This window comes from Temnothorax americanus, unplaced genomic scaffold (assembly GCF_048541705.1).
Source record: "Temnothorax americanus isolate GAGA-0224 unplaced genomic scaffold, ASM4854170v1 Scaffold8, whole genome shotgun sequence".
Lineage (NCBI taxonomy): Eukaryota > Metazoa > Arthropoda > Insecta > Hymenoptera > Formicidae > Temnothorax > Temnothorax americanus.
In genome coordinates this window covers 5,553,580-5,572,105 of record NW_027509802.1, presented here as the reverse complement: position 1 = coordinate 5,572,105, position 18,526 = coordinate 5,553,580, and the positions used below count along the sequence as shown (strand labels likewise).

General features: G+C 38.7%; 1 protein-coding gene across 1 annotated transcript in view; it reads left to right on the top strand.

The window, feature by feature from the left end:
- LOC143907132 (lanC-like protein 3 homolog) overlaps nucleotides 1-18,526 on the top strand; it is an 80,129-nt gene that overhangs the window by 19,560 nt on the left and 42,043 nt on the right. The window lies entirely within an intron of this gene.

Sequence of the window (18,526 nt, the reverse complement as noted above, 5' to 3'; positions counted from 1 at the left end):
ATTGGTGCGGCTGGTCTAGTGGGTAGAGCGCCAGATTCGTAATCCGGAGAACCGGGTTCGAATCCCACTGGGCCACTGAGAATTTCTCAGTAAAAATACCGCACCCCCATCTGACGGATAGAGGTAACCTCTAGATGGGAAAACTGGGCTCCGTCTTTCGGAAAGAGACGTTAAGCAGTTGGTCCACTCATAGTCGTCGACCGCTATAAAGTACCTCAGGAAAAAAGCAGAAGGCGCTATCCAATAGGACGGCTTTTGTACAGCGGTGTGGAAGGCAACGGGAAACCACCACACTATTTATATTCCCGCGAGAGTTATGAATGAGGTAAAAAAAAAAAAAGTTCATAACCACGACCACTCTGTCAAGAGTGTACGACTAAGAAGAAGATTTAATTATATATTTTAAAATTATAACTTTGTTAAAACAGAGAATAGTAAAAATTAATAACAGAGTATTCTCTGTTTTAACCAAAAGCACAAACTGTTGTCTGCTTTAATTGTGATTCTTTAAATTTTTATTTTAAAACATTTTTAAAATAAATTTGGGCCATGTATTTACATTTATTACCAATTACATCTTGAATTGCAAGCAAGGACTATTGTTCTACTGAATATAATATATCAGTAAGATACTATATTAAAGTTGTAAATAACATAATGTAATATGATCATGATCTAATTGAAGTAAGAACCGAAATATATATCCATAAAAGCCGGTCTACAATACGTGGAGTAAGCCTGGAGTAAGGAGTAAGAGTATAAGGCAGGAAGTGATAGCCTGTTGGGTCTTGATTGGCCGAGCGTAAGTGAAAGAGTAAGAGTAGGAGTAAGAAATAAAATTAATTTATTTCGCTTACGCTCTTACGTCAGCTCTCTTAAACCGAAAATAGCCCTTATAATGCCTAACTCTTACTCCTTACTCCACGCTTACTCCGTGTATTGTAGACGACGCTTAAATATTAATTAGAAACAAACGGAACATAATTAAACGACGAATTTCTTTTTTAGAATCTTTTTTACTACACAAAATGTAATATTAAAAAGTAATTAACATACTTTGGAAAAATCTTTATTACGCGATAGTACCTGTCACACGTGCATATAAATACGATAAATTTTTTAGAAAAATAGTGCCTGTCACACGTGTGTATACAGATCATTTTCTCGTTCTCTTTAACTTTTACAAGACAGCATATACGTACGTATGCAATTTTGGATACGCCTTACTTCTTAAGCCGTGATCAGACTACGGATTGGGATTGAGATTGGATTGAAATTTAATCAATCAGAATAAAGAAACAACTTCAAGTTTAGTGAACTTTGCTCTAATTGGTCGAATTTCAATCCAATCTCAATCCCAATCCGTAGTCTGATCACGGCTTTAAAGATCTCAGTATCAGCTTCTTGCGATCAATATACATATCGATGTATTGATGATCACTATCTGTCACGACGATCACGACTGTCACTACACTGATAAATTCGACCAGCTAATATTTCGTCTCTTGTGACGCCCATCCTAATTTCGTGACACTTTGATCCTTGCGTGACGCGAAATTCGGAATTAAACGATCGTATTTATGAGAAATCACGATGTTGCACGATACATATTTCTAGGTTATAACTGACTGACAGCGCGCTGAACGCACTGTCTGCACTGATGAGCGCAGTACGCACACGTATACATATTGTTGCGCCCGTGCTGGACACCCGTTTGTGGGCTGAACTTGGCTCCGTTGACCGCTCCGCGGAAGCTTCGTGCTGAAGCGTGTCCCTTGACTACGGAATATTAATTGATTTATTGATTTTACGTCGACTGTCAGATTTACGAGGAGACTCGGAACGTTTGGACGAGTTCTCCTTCTGTATCTTTAGATACGCTTTTCTGTACAAAGATCACGAATAAACCTGAGTTCCTTATTTTGATAAACGAGTGTTCTCTTTCTTAATTTCTTTTTCTTAATTTTCACACAAATTTGGGCTTTGAATCGCGATATCTCCGCTCGTAGGGCACGTAGCGGAAAAATAAATACACTTTTATTACATAATTCAAATTGAAGCTATCGATCAAGCCTACTTAGAAACTTAGAACTTGATCCGTTCATTCGTCATTGAGATCTCAAAATCTTGGGTACTTGCAACTCGTGCGTTCGCGTAAAAGAGTCACAGTGCGGTTTCGCTTCGCGTGTACTTGGCGCGAGATACTACCGTGTCTCTTGACTCATCGTCACCACCCGAAAAATTAAAAAAGCCATTCCTGCAAAATTAGAAAAATTTCTCACTAACAATTCCACAATCAAAAACTGCAAAATTGAAGTTGAAATCGCGGGACGCGGAAAACACCGGGCAAATTTGCACCGAAAAACGCCGTGCTAATGTGACTACGAAAACACGTGTCTTTACCTCGAAAACATCTGGCAATAGAGACGCGATTTCAGTTCGATGGTATAGACGCGCGCCATCCGGTGGTTGCCGCAGCAACGTGTTTTTGCCTGCTTCGTAGCAGAGCGTTTCGTCGGGCGCGAGTCTTTCCGTGCATGCATTTTCAAAAAAATCGGTACATTAATGAAAAATTAAACTCATATGAAAAATTCTACACATTATCGCTATCCCCCAAAAATTAGAAAAATTTTGGCATTGGTTTCAAGAAAATCGATCCATTAATGAAAAATTAAACTTATCTTCAAAAAATTAAAAAAATTTTTTTACTGGTTTTAATAAAATTGGTCAATTAATACTTATTTCTCGAAATTTGAATATTTTCCAAACCGGTTTCCAAGAAATTGGTAACAAAAAATTATCCATAAAAATTATCTATAAAAAAATTTAGCTATCTCAAAATTTACGGAAATTGGAGCAATCACGTACATTTTTTTAAACAGAAATTGGAAACTTTTTTATTATTAGCAATTTTTCTAATTTTATTACATTCTTTAGTTCTTTCATATATAATTCTTTAAAATTTAGTCAATTAATTCCTAAAAAATTAGAAAAATTACGCAACCGGTTTAAAAAAAAATCGGTAACTAAAAATTAACACCATCACCGCCATTCCCGGAAATTTCTACCCCTATTTCATATACAATTCTTTAAGATTCGGCTCATTAACGAATGAGTAGTTCGCGGGTAGACATACAGACATATATACAGACAGACATCAGACACTTATAATAATAGATTTATGAAAGTTATATACATTTCCGTTGTCCAACGTCACATTGACCATCATTGATTAGCTATTTATGAAGTAATAATGTTGGCAAAAAGAAATTAAATTGGTATGAATCTAGTAACTAGTACGAAAAAATAAAACACGCAACATTTTTTTATTCGAGCTTTTTATTCGAGTTTTGCCTCTAAGTTTTCCACGATCCAAGTTTTAGTAACTTTCAATCAATCATCTTTATTTCTCTTCTCTTCCGGTGTTGAAAAGACGTTTTTTTCAGTAAAAACGTTCCCAAAAACTTTTACAAGCAAACATATATGTTATTCTGTTATATCCAACAGACATGGCGTTTTGCAGGGACGTACCCAATCCTTTACAAACACATTCAATGTCCGTTCATTATTCTCTAACCATCTTCATCTACTCCAATCCAATCTACTCGATCTCCATCGTTCCGTTTCGAATGACGTTTTGTTTGACTCCCTCCTTTCCATCACTGCTCTTCCCTTCTCTCTTCGATTCTCTCCCTCCTCGTGTTCGACGCCTTCCTTCTTTCTTATTCTACCTTTACTCTGTAAATAAACAGTATTTCTTCCATTTCTTCCTACCAAACTTACCCCTACTCTCTTTGCTGTCTTCCCTCTTTCTTTTGCCTGCGCTTTGTTCCAATACCTATATAACTTTCTTTCTAATTTCTTTGCCTTCTGCTTTAATTTCTTTATCTCATCATCGTTTCTCTTGCTATCTTCTTTAAACTCCTTTATCATCTCCCATAATTTCCCTTTTATTATCTTTTCTATCGCCTCCTTTTCTATTATAATCTTTCCTCTGCATTCCATCCTTTTTTCCTCTCTTTTTCCTTTTGGATTATGTTCTTACTCTCCTCCGCTTTTCTACTTCTATTCCTCGCTCGTCAACATGTACTTACTCCTCCCGTTTACGCACTCTAATAGCACGTGTCCTGCCTCGATCGTTGCTTTGCACTCGTGTCCCTCTACCGCTTTTTTTTATTGATCCTCCTATCGATCTGGCAGCCCCGCCTTTCCCTCTTTATCGACTCACTCAATCGATCTATCGCATCCACCGCTTACCCCGACTCGCTGCTTCTCTTTATCCTGATCTCTCCCGCGCCGCCGGCATGTTACCTCTCTTCCTTGCCGACTCTGTCTGTCTACCGTCTCGTTCCGCTAGCCAGTGCGGCACATTAAGCCTGCTTTATTCTTTCCAGCTGCTTACGCTTCCACCTCGGTTCGTCAGGATAGTCCTTCCTTCCTTTCTTTCTTCCTCTCTCTTTCTCTACTTTCTCTCACTCTCCGCCCCCCCTCTTCCTCACTCTTTGCCTCGAAACCTCGCCATGTTTCCTAACCTCTCTTTGCTTTGTTTTCTTCACTCGCCAATATCTGTACTATCTTTCCTTCCTCGGGCTCTCTTCCACTTCCTCACACTCCTCTTACACTCCTCTACACGTATCTTCCTCCTTATGCCTCTACCTTTTCTTACACCCTTTTCTTTCCACCCTCTCTCATCCTTCACCCGTACCGACCTGCTCCCCTTCCGAGGCCTCCGGGGGAACTCCTCTTCTTATAGTTATGTTTTCGGCTAGACGAAAAGATGTCTAAAAGACGTCTTTCCGACTACACGAAAAGTCGTCTAAAAGATGTCTTACATGACCCTTTTTCTAATGCGCATGCACAAGTTATGTATGGAACAGCCACCTAACTTAAAAGTAGGATCGACTAATGGAGGATTCACACTGCGTCCGATGTTTGACGTACGACGATCCGACATCCAATAGGAAATTTTTGTCTCTAATAATAAATTCTGTTATTGGATGTCGGATCGTCGTACGTCGAACATCGGACGTGATCGGACGCAATGTGAATCCTCCATTAGGCTTTGGAGCGTTGAAAAATTATGGTAGTGTTCAGTAGAGAAAGCAACTCAGTGAGCGTTTATTGATTATTGTTCCTGATTAGTAGATATATATTATACGTTCTTTTGCATCTATCAAAGGTCTAAAAAAATACTCCAAATTACAGAGCGCTTACTGATTTATTGTTTTCTTTGCTGAACATAACCTAAAATTTTTCAATGGAGCGAAAATCGCAAATTGACGCTAAGCAAATCCTTTTCCAGCGAGAAATGACCCATCGAATCGACGTCTAATTGACGTTGAAAACATATACCTATCAAAAAGTAATTGAAGTATTCATCGATTTCGATTGATTCATGTCACAACTTTTGATGACTTTTTGACTCAGAATAAATCGATTTCGACTCGATATTGATTATTTTCTCACTGCAGCTATCCCTTACGAAAAAAACACCCTAAATAACATCCAAAAAACACCAAAAAATAATAGCGTAATTTATTCGGATCCCCAAATGGCGTTTACACCATTTGAGCGTTAACGCCAAGAAAAACACCAAAAATGACACCGAAATTTCGGGTGTAAACAAGGTGTAAACGCCATTTGAGTATCCGAAATTACGCTATTATTTTTTGGTGTTTTTTTGGGTGTTTTTTTAGGTGTTATTTAGGGTGTTTTTTTCGTAAGGGTATATATATATATATATTATGTATATATAATTTATAAAATGCAAGGTTAAAACTTTGACTTATTATGCGAGGTCACATTATACATATAACTTCGAATTATACATAGATACAGATAAACCATACATACTTGTCACTGGGTAAAAATGGCGATCATGCGACTCTGACGCCACGTCCATTTACCGACTTTGACTATAAATATACCAGATATATACATATGTGCGACACCGGATATGCCTTTGCTTTGTGGTGTGTGTTGGCAGCATGTGGAGGAGATCGGGAGATGCGCTAGGCCTGTATTCCGTTCCTATACCTACCGATAACTGTCGGTTCGATTAAGCGTCGTTGCGCAGGTTTCTTGTATCGTATAAAAGCTGCGCCAACATGGCCGACCAGGCCAACGCCGTTAACGGCACTGACGACGAACAGAATATGGCCCCTGCGCATGCGCTAGCAGCGCATTCCCTCTACATGCTGCCAACGCACTCCAAAGCAAAGGCATATCCGGTGTCGCACATATGTATATATTAGTTATATACATACAATTAATGTAAAATAAATATTCAATAAATGTTAAAAAAATATTTTTTAGAATGAATTGCACACAATGTATAATTAATAAAAAATAAATATTTAAAAAAGCATTTAGAAAATATCATCTGCTACTTGGGTATATATATATATATTTCAAAGTTAGATATACAGGGTGTCAAAAATAAAAGTAACCACCCGAATAGAGGGGGTAGATTGGGTCAAACTGAAAAGAAAAGTCTCGTACCATTTTGCAAAATTCGCAATAGTTAACGAGTTATTAAATAAAACGTCTGAGCGAATGCGCGCACAAGGAGCGATAGAGGCGGGCCTCGGCGGCTGGCTGGGCTGGCACGGTGCCCGGCGCGCGGCGAGCGGTGGGGGTCGAGAGACGAGCGGCGAGCGGGGCGCGGCGCGGCGCGGCGAACGTCGAGCGACAGATGTTATACACTGCGACGAAAAAGTATTAGAGCCAGCCCATACTAAACTTACGATAATTCCTTCGCGTAAACGAGTGAATTATCGTAAGTTACTACAGAAGTAACGCGCTCGCGTAAACGTAGTAACAGTAGGTAGCACACGTATTGGCTATTGCATAGGCATTGCCGTAACGTCTTACGCCTTAGATAATATTAATTAGTTTAGCTTGAATTATGTGTAATAAAAACATTTAATTTTAGTAAATTTAATTATTTTGCATGTCAAAGTTTACGAGGTTTACCTTAAGCCTTACTTTAACTTTTGTTTATGTTATAATAACTTTAATGGTGCGTGTCCACCTACGAGTAAAACTCTCGAGAGTAGCTCTCGAGAATGATTCTCGCAAATGGACATATTCCTAAAGAGTACCTATAACGGAGAATGAATCGCAGCTCTCGGCGAGCGAACTTTTCAAGACCTATTCGCAAATCGACACGACGTTATTTTACTCTCGGAGATCAGCTCGCCAAGCTCGAACGCTGTTCGTATTTTGAGAGCTACATGATGACACAAAGGAACTTATTGAATAATGCGGAAATCATGAACCATTGTAGAATACTACTGTGGCAGAAATAAAAGTTTTTTTAATTTTTATGTTTTGCAAATAAAGTGCGAAAAATTCATAATTTAAAAAGAATTAGATAAGAATATTTTTAATACATTCTCTGCTTATTACATGGTCAATAATTAGTAACATTTTAGTTTTACATACTTTGCACGTTTTAGTTACAACGTTGAAATTAAATACATTTTTACATCGCAAATTAAGTACATTAAAAAAAAATTATTTAATATTTACGTGTAAAAATCTAACATCAAGATATTTCGCAAACAGAAAACTAAATAATAATATCGCACTATGTATTCCACTTCACAATTTGTAAGTCTGTAGAAATTTTTAATTGTTGGGAATCTTCAATCTTAAGCTCTCTAATTTAGAGCAGATCCGACACCTGCGATCAATCCATTGCTTGACCCAGAAGGTCTTTTTGTTGTTATTTAACAACCTTTTTCTTTTTAAAATAATGCTAGCCACTATAGTAGCCGCAAGTCTCTTCGTTTACGAGACATTATAATGTCACCACTCTCAGAGATCGACTAAAAAAGTACGTAAGTGGACACAGTTTTGAGAGAACTGTCCGAAAGAATACTCTCTGGATTCTCACGAGATGCTCGCAAGAGTACAATGTTAGAAAAATTACTCTCAAATGGACAGTGTCAGAATAACTCGAGAGCTACTTTGGAGAGTTTTACTCGCAGGTGGACACGCCTTAAAACTCTCGAGAATATCTCTCGAGAGTTATTCTGACACTGTCCATTTGAAAGTAATTTTTCTGACATTGTATTCTCGCGAGCATCTCGCGAGAATCCGAAGAGTATTTTTTCGGAGAGTTCTCTCAAAACCGTATCCACTTACGTATTTTTTTAGTTGATGTCTGAAAGTGGTGACATCATAATGTCGCGTAAACGAAAAAACTTGCGGCTGCTATAGTGACTAGCATTATTTTAAAAAGGAAAAGGGCGATCATGGCGCAGAAAGATATGCGCTGCTCTAACGAGCTGAAGATCCGAGTTCAAATCCGACCGAAAATTGTCCGCGGTTTTTATTTGATCGCCACCTCTCGGAAGGGTTAATGGCAACCCGCCGAGAATGTATCTCTAAGAAAGCAGAAGGGAGGCCTCGGATTTTATACAGGCCGAACTTCAGGAGGCTATGGCTTGAACTTGAGCTATAGTGCCGTTGAAACAACAAAAAGACCTTCTGGGTCAAGCAATGGATTGATCGCAGGTGTCGGATCTGCTCTAAATTAGAGAGCTTAAGATTGAAGATTCCCAACAATTAAAAATTTCTACAGACTTACAAATTGTGAAGTGGAATACATAGTGCGATATTATTATTTAGTTTTCTGTTTGCGAAATATCTTGATGTTAGATTTTTACATGTAAATATTAAATAATTTTTTTTTTAATGTACTTAATTTGCGATGTAAAAATGTATTTAATTTCAACGCTGTAACTAAAACGTGCAAAGTATGTAAAACTAAAGTGTTACTAATTATTGACCATGTAATAAGCAGAGAATGTATTAAAAATATTCTTATCTAATTCTTTTTAAATTATGAATTTTTCGCACTTTATTTGCAAAACATAAAAATTAAAAAAACTTTTATTTCTGCCACAGTAGTATTCTACAATGGTTCATGATTTCCGCATTATTCAATAAGTTCCTTTGTGTCATCATGTAGCTCTCAAAATACGAACAGCGTTCGAGCTTGGCGAGCTGATCTCCGAGAGTAAAATAACGTCGTGTCGATTTGCGAATAGGTCTTGAAAAGTTCGCTCGCCGAGAGCTGCGATTCATTCTCCGTTATAGGTACTCTTTAGGAATATGTCCATTTGCGAGAATCAATCTCGAGAGCTACTCTCGAGAGTTTTACTCGTAGGTGGACACGCACCATTAAAGTTATTATAACATAAACAAAAGTTAAAGTAAGGCTTAAGGTAAACCTCGTAAACTTTGACATGCAAAATAATTAAATTTACTAAAATTAAATGTTTTTATTACACATAATTCAAGCTAAACTAATTAATATTATCTAAGGCGTAAGACGTTACGGCAATGCCTATGCAATAGCCAATACGTGTGCTACCTACTGTTACTACGTTTACGCGAGCGCGTTACTTCTGTAGTAACTTACGATAATTCACTCGTTTACGCGAAGGAATTATCGTAAGTTTAGTATGGGCTGGCTCTAATACTTTTTCTTCGCAGTGTATAACATCTGTCGCTCGACGTTCGCCGCGCCGCGCCGCGCCCCGCTCGCCGCTCGTCTCTCGACCCCCACCGCTCGCCGCGCGCCGGGCACCGTGCCAGCCCAGCCAGCCGCCGAGGCCCGCCTCTATCGCTCCTTGTGCGCGCATTCGCTCAGACGTTTTATTTAATAACTCGTTAACTATTGCGAATTTTGCAAAATGGTACGAGACTTTTCTTTTCAGTTTGACCCAATCTACCCCCTCTATTCGGGTGGTTACTTTTATTTTTGACACCCTGTATATGTATAATGTGGCCTCATAATAAGAAAGTTTTAACCTTGCATTTTATAATTTTTATCTTTTGTTTTATAATTGGGTGTCAACACTGAAACCCGATTGTCGACACCAAAAGTTTGGTGTCGACACCCAAAGTTGAGTGTCGACCCCGAAACTTTGGGTGTTGACATTCAAATGTCGGTGTTAACACTGAAAATTTAAGCGTTGACACCGAAAATGGAGTGTAAACACCCAAAGTTAGATGTAAACACCAAAATCTTGGGTGTTTTTTTTGTAAGAGATGGGCCGATTTCACCGTCTCCGATTAAACTCACTCTTCGACTTTTTCTAATAAGGGGAACAGTTAGAAAGAGATAAAGAGTAAGTTTAATCGGAGGATCAAGTTAATCGGAGACTGTGAAATCGGCTCTATATTGAAGTAGATTATCAAAAGCAAAAAAACATATAAACTTTTTCTTGTATTATACGTTAAAATAAATGAATATTTTTACATTCCACTACTTATTGTTCAATATTATAGTATATATTCGTAAAATATATCAAAAATTATCTTTTTTTGTTGTCCTTTGTTAGTAAAAATAAATATGCAATTCAAACAACCTTTTTAAAAATTGATTTATAACAAATATGAAATTAACACACTAATTAAATATACACTAATAATATTAAACGACTATTACATTACAAATCTAGTCTTCAATATTTTATCAAATATTATTGAATATTTGATGATAATATTGAATATTTGATAACATGAGTAGCGAATCTTTGAAATATATTATAATTTTATTTCAACATATAATACAAAAAAAGATTCATGTCTCATTTTTTATTAAAATATAAATAAAAATTTAATTAAAAGTTTGTTTATAATTGTGTTCTTTGTTAGATGTTGAAGATGGTTCAAAAAGGGACCGAAACGTTCGAACATTAAATACAGAATAAATATTCTTTTGCATCGTGAACAGTAATGACATAGTTGCTTTTAAGAAAAATTATGCAGATGCATGTTGCAAATTACATATTTTTTCTTAAAGGAACTATGTCTTTTTTTCATACCAATTGATTCGTCTCATTATTCTGTGCATAAAAGTATTAAGGTGGGACTTCCGTTTCCGGAACATAAGAGGTGACAGGTGTGAGAGTGTGCGTTAGGAAAAGATAGAAAAGTGAGAGTTGAAGGAGGCAAAGGAGGGAGAGAGGGACGGAGCGAGGAGGTAAGAAAGCAAGGAGGAGGAAGGGTGAGTGGTGGAGTAGCGGGTAGAAAGGAGAGAAGGGTAGAAAAGTGGAGAGTCACATAGGCGGATTGGGCACGAACGATAGCGGGAGTAGAGGGGTGTCGCGGTAGGCGACCAGAGCCGCGTGCTCAGCGCGCGGTGAGGCAGGAACGTTGGTGGGAGTAGAGGGACGACTCAACGAGAGATTAGAGACAAGGTAGGACAAGCGAGGCAGGGCATAGAGTATAGGACATAGGGAGAAGTGAATTAGATAGAATAAAGAGTAAGAGGGATAGTCAGAGGTAAGAGCGGCAAATGAAGTCAGGGGAGGAAATAGGAATAGAAAGTGAACAGCAGGGAAATAAAGGGAAGAAGAAAGAAGGCGAAGGGGAGAAAAAAGCGAGAGGCAGGCCAACAAAGGCGGAGGGGCTTGCAAGGCAGAGAGAAAGAACGGATAGCTTAGGGTCTGTCCTGGATCTTATACAGAAAAGGAAAAGGAAAGAGATAGAGGAAGAAGCGACGGCTAGAGCAGAAAAAAAAACTGTTGGATAGATTTAACGAAACAAGGAGAGTGAATAGGTCACCACCAGCGAAGATTAAAAGAGGTGAGGAGAGGAAGGAAAGAAGAAAGGATGGAGACAGAGAAGCTGCTGAAGGAAATCTTAAGGAAAATGGAGGTGCAAGAGGAGGAAAGGAAAAAAGATAAAGAGGAGATAAGGAAGGGTATAAAAGACGAAATTAGGGGACTAAAGGAGGAATTGAAGAGAAGAGAAGAGATGTGGAAGAAACAAAAGGAAGAGATAGAGGAAAGAGTAAGAAAACTAGAGGAGAAGATAGAGGAGAGGTTAAAAAGGTTGGAGGAGAAAGCAAGTGAGAGAAAGGAGGAGAGAAAGGGGGAGGTAGGAAAAGGAGAGGAGGAGATGGTGGGGAGATTGAGAGAGTTGGAGAGAAGGCTGATAAGAAAGGAGAAGGAAGAGAGAAGAAAGAATGTAGTGATAAGGGGATTAGAAGTAAAAGAAAGAGGGAGAAGACAAGAGGTGGAAAAGCTATTGGAGGGATTAGGAGCCAAAGTAAAAGCATTAAAAGTAAAGAAAATAGGGGGGGATATGGATAAAGGAAGGGAAATGGTGTTGCTGAAGTTAGAGAATGAAGAGCAAAAATGGGAGGTGATGGAAAAAAGGAGACTGGTGGGCAGAAAAGAGAGAATAACGGAGGACTTATCGTGGGAGGAAAGAAGGGTGAATTGGAAACTGAGAGAGATAGCGAGAAGAGAGGAAAGAGAGGGAAGGAGGGCGTGGATAAAAGCAGGCAGAATAAGGTTGGAAAATATATGGTGGAGATGGGATATGGAAGAGGAGGTGCTAAAGGATGAAAGGGGAAAGGTTAGAAAGGAGAGCGGAGGAGAGAAGGAAGAGGAGGGAGGCAAGGCAGGAGAGAGAGAAGAAGGAATGGAGATGAGGGAATAATAGGGGAAGAGGAGAAGAGAGGTGGAGGGAAGAAGGAGGTCAGTGTGGAGGATAGTATTCTGGAACGTAGCTGGTTTGGAAAACAAAGATAAGGAGTTTTGGGAGGGGCTAAAGAAAGAAGATGTGATAGTCTTGATAGAGACCTGGATAGGAGAAAAGGGCTGGGAAAGAATAAGGGGGAGGATGCCAACAGGATATGAATGGGGAGTGCAAATGGCGGGAAAGAAGAACAAAAAAGGAAGAGCAATAGGAGGGATGATAATGGGAATAAGAAAGGGGTTAAAAGAGAAGGGAACGGAAATGGAAATTGACAAGGAGGGAATGATAGTGGGAAAGGTTAGGATAGGTGACGAGAACTGGAAGATTATAGGGGTGTATGCAAAGAAGGAGAGAATGGAGGAGACCTTACAGGAACTAGGGCATTTTATGGAAGAGAAAGAGGAAGGAAGATTTACGATAATTGGAGGAGATATCAATGCAAGGACGGGGCAGGAAGGAGGGAGAGTAGAAGAGGAGGAGGGGAGAGGGCTGAGGGAAGGAGGAAAAAAATCAAAAGATAAAAAGATAGATAGAGAGGGGAGGTTGCTGGTGAAATGTGTAGAGGAGAGAGGGTGGGAGATATTCAATGGGAATGTGAGAGGGGATGAGGAGGGGGAATTTACATTTACGGGAGGAAGAGGGGAGACAGTGATAGACTATGTGATAGGGGATGGAGAGAAAAGGGAGAAAATCGAGAGCATGACGGTGGGGGATAGAGTGGACTCAGACCATCATCCCTTGGAAATGGCGGTATGGGGGAGCATGGAGGAGGACAGAGGGGGAAAGTGGAAGAAAAGAAACAGGGGAGTGTGGAATGAGGAAGGAGTAAAGATGTTCGAAGAAAAAATAAGGGAAGTAGAAGAGAAAGAGGAAGAGATAAATAAGGAATGGGACGATATGAAAACGAGAATAGTAGAGGCAATAATAGGGGTAGAAAAGGAGGTGAAGGAAAGCAGGAATAAGAAGGTGGGGTGGTGGGACGAAGAATGCAGAGAAACAAAGAGGGAAGCGAGAAGAAAACTGAGGGAATGGAGGAAAAGCAGGGAAGAGGGCAACACAAACAGAGAAAAGAGGAAGGAGTTTAAGGAGCTGTGTAAGAGGAAGATAGATAGATAGATAGATAGATGAGCTTTATTTAGCTTTCTCAGCTATTTACAATACAACTCAATTCTTTACATTACTTATATTTCGTCACAACATATACTTTCAACATCCTCCTAAACGCTTTTATAGTTGTACATGATTTTAGTTCTGCCGGTAGTTTGTTGTATATTTTAACTCCTTCGTAATATAAACTTTTTTGCGCACTTCTCGTTCTGCGATACTGAATTCTGATATTTTTAGCTTGCCTTGTTTGTCTCCCACTTATACTACCTACTATTTCTATTTTATTTGACTGACTAGGCAATAAACTTAAAACTATCTTGAATATAAAGGTGCATACATTATACACCACTCTCTGATTTATTGACATAAACTTCAAAGCTTGTAGCATCTGCTCAATCCTGGTGCGGCGGTCGCACTGGAGTATCACTCGCATGGCCCGATTCTGTGCCACTTGAAGCTTGCCCAGTTGTGTTGCACCCATACCGACTAATATTGTGGAACAATAATCAAAGAGTGGTGCAATGATTGATTTATAAACCGTACATCTGGCATACACTGACAGGTCGTTACCTATTTTATTTAGGAAACTAATTCTTTTCCCTATTTTCTTAAGTATATAATCACAATGCTCTTCCCACCGCAGCCTGCTATCAATAATTACACCTAGATATTTTATACACTCTACACGTTCTATCACAGTACCGTCCAGACATCTTAGTACAATGTTTGCTTTTAACTCTTTTCTTATGCTTCTAACAATCATGTATTTGGTTTTATCTACATTCAATTTTAGTGAGTTCAATCTTACCCACTCTTCGACAGCACCAAACACCTCATTCATGTTGCTTTCAAGCTCCTCACAACTTTCACCCTCCACATATACTGTCGTATCATCTGCATATAACTTTTTTCTTCCCTTTGAACATATTTTAACTAAGTCATTCATATGTACAATAAATAACAAAGCGCTCAGGACTGACCCTTGTGGTACTCCGTCTAATATGTCAATTATGTTAGAAAAATTATCACCTAACTTTACCTGTTGCTTTCTTTTACATAAATATGATCTAATCCAGTCTAACGCAGCTCCTCTTATTCCATAAATATATAATTTTTCTAACAATTTTTCTCTATTCACCGTCTCGAAAGCTCTTTTAAAGTCTAAAAAAATCACTCCAACCATTTTTCCTTCCTCAATTATCATTTTCCAATCTTCGATTATATCTTGTATTGCTGTCTCGCATGAATGGTGTTTCCTAAAACCTGATTGATGTTCAGTTAATATATTATTCTTTTCTAGAAACGCCTCTAACTGATTTTTTACAACTAATTCTAGAACCTTCTCGTAGATTGGAAGCATATTTATCGGTCTATATTCACTCGCTTTCTTTGGATTCTTTACTTTTGGTATTGGGACTATAGTGGATGTTTTCCAGCTGTCTGGGCATATTCCCGTACGAAGTGAATCATTTATCACTTCAGCAAACTCGTCCTTTATTACTGGTAGCGCCATTTTTAATATACTACTCGATATCCCTTCCTCTGTTCCTTTTTTTTGTGGGAGACCATTAACAATTCGTTCCAGATCGCCTACTGTGATTGGTTCGAAAGAGTCCATAGTCTCCTTACATTCAAATACAAAATTCGTTTTACTATCTGTCACTACTAACCCCTTGCTATCAATAGATTTTACAATGTTACCTATGCTCTTAACATAATATTCGTTAAACTTATCCGTTGTATCACAGTCCTTCACATCATCAAGTATTTCAAAATCTATGCTATCATAACATTCTCTGTCCTCTGCGCCCCCTTGCTCCCCATTGATTACCTCTTTCAACGTTTTCCACATCTTTGTAGGTTCTCCCTTATTAAGATCTATCGCATTCTCAAAGTACTCTTTCTTTTTCGACCTAATAAGTTTCACTACTATATTTCTTTCATTTCTATAGTATTTCCAGTCCTGGTCTAAACCTGTTCTCAATGCTCTACTGTAGGCTATATCTCTTCTATCTGCTGCTATTCTGATTTCGTCTGAAAACCATTTCTTTCCCTCCCAGACTTTTGGTATCTTAAATTTTTTCTTTGGCGCCAGAATGTCCAGTACATTTACTAATTTATTAACGAAATTTTTAGCTTTTATATTAATATCTAAATGTTGATTTATCTCGACTTTTTCCTTCAAAATTCTAAGAAATTCATCTACATCAAAATTGCTAAAGTCTCTACCTATAAATTCTTTATATTTGTTTCTTTTCCCTTTTGTATTAAAATCTATTTTTAACCAAGCATGGTCCGTAATTTTAGGTTTTTCGCAGACCTGTGTCTTTAATATCTTGTTCGAAAATATTAAGTCTATAATTGTTTGACTATCTTTCGTGGACCTTGTCGGACTATCCACATATTGCTTCATCCCTAAGTTTTGCATTGCTGTTAATAGTTTCCTCGTGTAGAACGATTCTACGCATACATCTGTATTAAAATCCCCGATTATTATACAATCACTTTTTATTGTCATGCTTTCTACTACGTCTTCTAAAAATCGAATGAAGTCACCATCAGATGCACTAGGTGAGTGATACACCACTGCTATCACCCCTTTATATAAATTATCTTTTACTTCTATCGCTAAGCACCAACAGTTTGACAGTAGCTTCTTTTTTTCAATTACTTTGAATTTAATATTTTCTTTAACATATAGCAGAACCCCTCCTGTGTTTCTATTCTCGGCATCGCATCTCACAGCGCTATAACCCGATACGTTAACCTCGCTATCCTCGATTTCTGGGGTCAGTCTAGTTTCTGTTAACGCTAATATTGTAGGTCTTCTTCTCTTCATAAACACGTTCGTATAACACAAAGAATCCTCCTCTGCTGGTTGCTATTCTGAGTCCTCCCATCCTGCTCTTCTTTTTTCTTCCTCTAGAATCTTCTTAAACGTCGGGCACTCCGAATCTATCGCCTCATGCTCGGTATTCAGTTTCAGGTTATACGTCTTATTCTTATAAGTACAGTTTACACAGTTTTTTATAGCTGCCGTACATTCATTCACCTTGTGATAACCCGCACATTTGAAACACGCCTCTTGTCTCGTGCAGTTCTTCGCCATGTGGAAATAGCCCCAGCATTTGTAACATCTTACGACGCTGATGAAGTTGTACACTATACATTTTCTCCATCCTATATTTAACTTGCCTCTTTTTATTATCGCTTTATGTGTACTATTATCTACCTCCAATATCAGAGATCCTTCTTCCTCTCTCCTTTTTCCATTGGATCGTTCATTATTCTTGTCTCTTCTTTTATACATTCTCTTTACTATCCGCATAAAAAGATCTTCTCCTGCTGTGTCTTCAATTCTGTTCTGTCTCTTAATCGCATCTAATAGTTTATCATTATCCATCTTTATTTCATCTTCTCCGACATTAATTACTTTAATCTTGGGTTTTTTCCACTGAGGCTCATTGACCTTGAAATCTTCTCCCATTGTCGCTTGTACCTTATCTTTCAGCGTTTTCATTTCTTCATCTGTTTCGCATCCGAGAATAACCGATCCTCCGCCTCCCTTTCTTAATTTTGAGATTCCAACTTCCATGTTTTTAATATCTATTTTTTCTTTGACTATCTTCTTTGTATCTTTGCTCTCTTGTTGCGTTTTCGGTTTAATTATCAAGATATTCTCCTTCTTCTTCTCTTTAACCGCTTCACTATACTTTCTTGATGCTCCACAGGTTCCATCCATCATCATTCTTTTCAAGTTTTCCATTTCCTGTTTAATAATTCCTGTTTCTTGTTGTATTATTTCCTTTATTATTGTCCTGATCTCTTTCTTGCATACCATTTAATTTTTTATTTCTTTCACCGTTTTTATAAGAAGATCAATCTTTACATCAGTCCCCGCTGGTCCGGTCGCCTCCGCCGATCTGTTACCACTTGCCGCCACATTAACTCCTGTAGCTCCCATTGGTCTTCCTGTCGTTGTCCTTGTTTTATTTTTCTCCACTTCTTTTTCATCCTCAATCATAATCTTTTTAAACGGGCCGGGACACGATATAATCTCCCGGTTTCCGTCTTGAATCTTGTGCTTGGTTACACATCCAGGATGGTAAAAAACACCAGCACACGCTTTACATTTCACGACAAGATTTTTAATAGACTTTTTACACGCTGCGCACCGGTATTCAGCTATACCTTCCATATCGATAGTGATCGATATATCGATAGACCGATCCGCCACGTGTCACACAGCACGCGTTTCGACACGTCTGCTTCCTCTCATGTGTCACCCGACGCAATGACACCAGAAATCACCACCGGCGTCACGCAGCAACCAATCAGATGAGACAAAAGCAAGTCCACGCAGATCACAGCAAGCGGCACTCAGATAACCACATGCACATGTCAGACCCGAGAAAAGTGAGGTGTTGAGAGATAAGGCAGGCGCATGCGCAGCAGGGGTCGGCGTATTGTACGGGTATTTCCGAGAATTCCACAGATGTTTCCCAGAACAAGGTTAGGATGAGTAATGAAGCTTGCCACAAAAATACTCAGAATTATGTGGCGAACTCTAAGAAAGCGAATAAGGCGCGTGACAAGCAACAAAAGCCTTGTTCAAATCTGCAACAAAAAGGCCCGGAGACAACTCACGGCAGAAAAACAGATCAACTCAAAGCAGGAGCAAGAATACAGCGTGACACACCGATACTTACATAGAGAGAGAAAAAGAAGGAGGAGGAGGAAGAAGGAAGAAGGAGGAGGAGAATCTGAGATGGGAGAGAAGGGCGATGGAAGCAAGGAGAGAGTCGGAGGTATGGGAGATAGTAAATAGGGAGAGAAGAAAGAGGAGAAGAATCCAGGAAGGGATTGAGGAGGAAGAATGGAAGGAGTACTTTATGCAGCTGTTAGGTGGAGT